Source organism: Siniperca chuatsi, linkage group LG9 (genome assembly GCF_020085105.1).
Source record: "Siniperca chuatsi isolate FFG_IHB_CAS linkage group LG9, ASM2008510v1, whole genome shotgun sequence".
Taxonomy (NCBI): Eukaryota; Metazoa; Chordata; class Actinopteri; order Centrarchiformes; family Sinipercidae; genus Siniperca; species Siniperca chuatsi.
The window spans coordinates 17,157,408-17,163,595 of record NC_058050.1 but is presented as its reverse complement, the minus strand read 5'-3'; the positions used below and the strand labels follow the sequence as shown (position 1 = coordinate 17,163,595).

General features: G+C 37.2%; 1 non-coding gene across 1 annotated transcript; it reads left to right on the top strand.

The window, feature by feature from the left end:
- Positions 1–2,507: 2,507 nt before the first annotated feature.
- trnar-ucg lies at positions 2,508–2,580 on the top strand. The gene has a single exon. It is a non-coding gene; the product is annotated as a tRNA-Arg (tRNA).
- The last annotated feature ends 3,608 nt before the right edge of the window (positions 2,581–6,188 follow it).

The following is a 6,188-nucleotide window of genomic DNA, read 5'->3' as shown; positions in this document are numbered from 1 at the left end:
CCAGTGTATAACCCCTCGTTCCACTCTCCCAACAACAAAACAACTGAAATAAATAGGTTACAACAAAGAAATGTTTAATTTTTCAGTTTGTCAGTCAAGGTTATGTCTCATACTATAAGTGAAATTACCATATTGTAATGCTCAAAACAAGGCTCTTCTTTTGTAATAGGAACAAAGAAAAGGTAAGTGTCCTTTTGTAGCTGTAATAAGTACTGTGACTGAAATTACCTGTCTCCTAATGTCTCCTTTAAAACTTCTTAATGTAACTCTAAAGTAATGACTGTGTTTGTTTGTCTGTCTGTCTGTCCGAGGTGTTATCCCAAACATCTCAGATGCAATTTTAAGATACCTTGCGAACATGATGCATCTCCCCATTGCGTTCTGACATTTTCAACATTACAATGATGAACCCAAGTAAGCCGCTTTTACAGGTATAAGCAAAGTGACATATCTGTTAGTGTTAGCTCCAGAGGGGCTCTGCATCACTCATGAGGGATGACATGTATACTTTTTCCTTTGTCATTCTGGCAGAGTGTTTTGAGAGCAAAGCGGAAAGGAAACTATGCTGACAAGTTTTATGCAGAACCCTTAGGTCAACTTATACTCTGACATCTTTTCATATCAACCGCACAGTGATTCCACCTGTTCAGACTTCAGTATTGAGTTGGATGGCAATCTGCAATTATATTTGAAAGATTTGCAGATTTTTGATCTGGTCCTGGCATCACATCATCACACATGTTTTGGTGGATGGCTCGGGGCAAAAATTACAATGCTCCGAAGTTGTTGTGTCTTTTCCTTAATGCCAGAATATATACAGTATATATATGTATATATACAGTACAAGACACTAGACAAATCTAAAAGATACACACAAGCTTTGCACAAATAGTTCCAGTGTCAGAATCCAACAATTGTGGTTAAGTGGTTCTGATTATACAAACCAATATGGCACACACAAGGAACATACATTCACACTACATAATTAAAGATTACATAGCTTGTGTTTCAGAACAATACTTGAAAGTGTGATAATGACAAGCCTTTTGAGTTTTTAGTGGATTTTGTGTAGTAGGTGCACCATGTCAAAAAAGCTGTTACCTATGTTTATCTCCTCCCAGTGAACAAACAAACACCATGAAAGCAAACTTTCCAACCCCTTGATCTCGAGATTCTGTTTATGCAGTGTGGTGGGTGAATCATTTCTACAGTCATCAACCTCCTATTTACACAAACAAGTCAGACTCACATAGCTGCACAGCTGCCAAGCCTTTGCAAATCAACAAGTTGAATACTGGAGTTTTAGTAGTTTTCAGCTTCAGTTTGGCACCAATAAGAATTTAATGAGTTGCTGAGTTGTTTCACTTGCTTTATTTATATCAAATATCTACCATGTGCACATTTAGAAGAACTACGTGCATTTACAAGACACACATGAGTCCGCAGCTGGCAGACACATTCTCTTTGAGCGGCATTACTCACTAATTATGCTTCACCAGTATGGTAACGCTAGTACACACATCACTTATTTCACATAAAAGGGTTGTTTTAATGTATTCTATAGTACTTCAGTCCACTGTGCTTTCAGTGATTCTTCTCAGTTTCTCTAGTTAATTATTGATCAGAGCAGTGTTTAGAGCCGTGAATAATTAACATCCTTGTGTTGTGGCGATCATAGCAACATGTCAAAACAATATTGAGGGAAGTCATAAATTATGCAGTGTTGCAATCACGCTCATTTAGGTGTCCTCTGACCAATCAGTAAAGAGCTGTAAGCAAATGTTTCACACAACACAACACAGGGCATGCACTAACGTAACATAACATAACAGCAGATTTACAGTAGTATTATGCAGGATAAGTAACATGTCAAAACAATATTCAGAGTGTCTTATAGATTGTGATACCTCTGAAAAGGGGGGAATAAAAGTAAAATGATTCACTGACACACAAATCATGCCTCAGTCCACATTTAAATGAATGAATAAATTGCACAACTTCTTTTCTTTTCCATTTTCCTTCATATTTCCTCTTTTTTATCCAAAGGACTAATCTGATATCATCCTATTAGTCTAGTTGCATTTTATTGTTTATCACACTTTTAAGAAAATAGAATTTCTAAAAAAAATTCTAAATAGCAAGGCACAAAACACATCATCCTCACCACTAAAACATGCAGATAACAATGTATTCTCTCTTGATTCCACCGTATATGACTCAGCCCACTCTGTGGTATGTTGGTATATATGCAACTCTGTTCAGACACACACACACACACACACACAATATTTAAATATACAAGCTATTTAAAATTTTATTACAACACATTTACTAACAAGTGAAGTTCCCCCCATGTATTTACAAGCAGGAGCTTCGCAGTTTTGGCTACCAGCCCATCCACCTACCAGACTTTATCCTGGACAAATACAGCAAATACTTTGTTAACCTCACTAAAGATAATAATGATCCACTGAGACTGAATGTAAGCTGGACAAATTAAGTTTACTGACTGCGTGGCCTAATGGATAAGGCGTCTGACTTCGGATCAGAAGATTGAGGGTTCAAATCCCTTCGTGGTCGGTTATTTACATTATAAAGAGTACAGTCTAGACCTGCTCTATAGGAAAAGTGCAAAGAGGTAACTTCTGTGATGAATTGGCGCTATATAAATAAAATTGAATTGAAATTGGATGTACATAAATAAGAATATTTAAGACAAAACAGCTTGAGTGGGATTATTGTCAGATACTTTGTGATTATATGTCATTGCCATACACTAACCTTAATGAAATCTCTTAATTTAACACATCTTGTTCTACACAAAGAGTTTGCTTCAAGTCATGTTTTAAGATAATATGCGGTGTGCACACACTTTAACAATGCGCAAGGCATTACTATCTGATCTGAGTACACAGGGAAACAATAATGCACATTCTGCTATGTAATTAATGGATTTTCTTATAGCAGTCTAAGTATTTAAATAGTAATAGTAATAGCTAAACAGATGCCAGCTGTGTCTGTTTGTAATTGAAGAAATTCTGTCTGACTCAATTTCTACAAGATAGTTGAACTTGCTTCCTTAGAATGAAGTATTGTTCATGTGAATCTATATTTCAGCGCAGATATTTCATCCTGACACTGTTTTAAACCATTTTAAAATGGCTACAGTATATAAATAAGCTCATATACAGTACATGCAGCTGTTATATTATTGAATGTTTGTTTCATTGTAAATATGTTTTAGAATACTAGATAACATATTACTTAGTTAAGTGTCTCTTAGTAAAGAATGAATGAGGTTGGGAGCATAAAAACAGGAGGCTTATCTAACCTGTGTACCAACTTTGTCAGCATTGGTTGATGCATCATGAGTAATCCATGTTGCCTACACCAAATCAAGTAAACTGACCTACACTGCGTGCCAGTTTGCGTAAGTAGTGTGTTAGAGGGCAGTCCTTGGCATTTACTTGTTCCCACAACTTCCTTCCCCTGTGGTGTGTGTGCTTGTTTTTTGCAGAACTCTTAAGTAGATTATTCACAGAAGTGGCAATGTCTTATGTCAGATCAGATTTCTTTTTTAGATATTTTCTATTAGCAGCCTAACAATCCCCCTCAGCTCACCAACATTACATAGTCTTTGTCCTTTAGGGCTGTTATTGCAGCATATGGACTGTGCTTCCTCCAGGAGACATATTGGCTTTAGTTTTACTTTATATCACATGAATCACTAGTTCTGTCCTTACACTCACTCACATGAAATTCCCAAAATATGTTAACTCCCACATTAAGCTAATATTCTAACGTAACCATCTTAGGCTGCTTAGCTCACATACTTGTTCGTATTTTCAAACAGTATGTTTTCACTTTTAATGTTACAAGTAAAAAGGGTTTTAGGATGAGGACTAACCAATGTACTTGGCAAACTTACTGCTATCTCAAGTAACGTTAGCTGGGATTGCTGGAGTGTAAACTTTGCCAAATCCAATAAAGTGCAGGACAGAGCCACTAACATTACCCTTAACTCTGATAGCTAACACGGTGGGGAAATACTAAACAGTACATGTACACAGTGTTGCCAACTCTTTTCCAATGAAAATAGCTAGCGCTAGCTCCAAAAGTCTCTAAAAGTAGCCTATTACCTTAAACCATAGGCTATCAAAGGTAAATCTTTAGCCAAATAATCACAAACTCACTACATGGACATTGTATATTTGAAGTTAAGTAAAAAAAATCTACAAAGGGAGGGAGAAGATCAAACAAACTATTTAAATATTTACAAGCTATAGGAACATCCTAATCAGTGTTGTGCAAGTTACTGAAATTTTGTAATTAATTACAAATTAATTACTACTAGTTATTTCTCTCAAAAGTAATTGAATTATTTTACAAATTACTGCAAGTAAATAGTTATTAGGGAAAGTAACTTTTGCATTACTTTTAAATGTCTGCTTCAATTCTCTTATTAATGCACACAGTTGAAACAGAATCAACTTTTGGAGCGATCAGACCGGTCAAACTGCTCACAGTCACCCAGAAATATCACTGAAATTGGGTGCTATCCAGGTGGAGTTCATGGACCAAACTATGATACTCCCCCAGTTGTGTCCTGACTTGGTTTATTTAGTGTGCCCAGCTTTGAAGTTTGTGTCTGGCTTACAGTCTAACCTATATGCTGAAATAAAACTTTGTTTTGTGTTAATTTGTTTGAGAGAGAGAGACAGTGGTGGTCAAGAGACCTAGAAATTGAATGAGGAGAGGGAGTGCCAGGAGTGAGAAAGCCGGTGAATAAGAGAAATAAAATGTTGTTTTCTGATTGTTTCACAGCGGTTAAGTTCTAAAGCACAAATAAACCTGCGAATTATTGCTGCAATGCCTGATTTGGTCTGAATGAAGTGGTCGGGTGACGTTCATAATCTCATCATAAACTGGGAAAAAACTAGGAATAGGCTGTGTTTATCTGCTGTCCTCTGCAGTTGTCCACTATTTTCTGGTAAGACAAAAGTAACAAGTAACAAGCCCATTTAAATTTCAGTAATTGTAACTGCGTTATTTATTTTGAAAAAGTAGTTAGTTACCTAGTCTAGTTACCGCCAAAAGTAGTGGAATCACAGTAACTTCTAACACTGATTCCAATACAGAAATTCAGAGAGAAAGACTGAGAGAGAAACCTGCCTGTCCCACACGCCACACCTACTGCTGCCTGTGAGCACGGCGCAAGAGGAGAGGGAGAGATCCAGCGCTGTTGGCAGAAGAGCTGTGCAGCAATCATGGGAATGAATTACAATATAATATATTTTATTATCCTGATGGCCAGAATAAATCGCTAAATTTGTCACTAAATCTAGCGAGAAAGTTGCCAAGTTGGTAACACTGCATGCACATGTACATGTGGGGCATTTTTTAACGTAACCCCTAACTCCACAAATGAATGTAGTTAAATATGCTCCTTGGCCTTGAAAGAAACACTCAGTTCATTGCCTCAGTGATACTTAATTTGATTTACAGTAATAGTTGGAATTTATTTCTATTATTACATTATTTTTTTTTTTTTTACCTGACTTTGCTATTCAATTCCTGAAATGTTTCTTACAGCTGAATGCTGTTTTCTGCATTTGAATGCCAGTTTTCTCTCAGGAGAAGTTAATCTGGGAAAAAAGTGGCAAAAGAGTGAGAGGAGCTGTATGTCCAGTGTGTATACTGCATTACCCATGGATATATAGGAGGAGGAATAAACACATGGTTCCCAGCGGTTTGCTATAGTGCCAGGCCTGCTGGTAGGCTGCACAGAAGTCTGAGTGGGGAGGGGGCTGAGGCAAACAGACCATCAGCCCAACCACCTAACACGACACACTGACATATGGACTGCCTGTCAATTGCAATTATTAATTTGATATTTCCTAGCCCCAGCATGTTGTGCCCGCGTGGCACAACATGCTGCCCAGAGTGAGTATAATCAAATTACCAGAGCATAAGTAATGTCTGGCCATACGTCACTGCTTCCCCTGACTCAACTTTTAATTCTGCCATGCTGGCTCTGTGGGTAAAAAATAGGATATATTTGAATTGATAACTGCAGACAGTCCTCCAGAAGGGTATGTTAATTGCTTGCTCAGTGGGATGGATACACACATTGTTTTGGGTGCAGTAACCATATTTTAGAGATGGATTTTGCAGTTGAATAAAGGTTA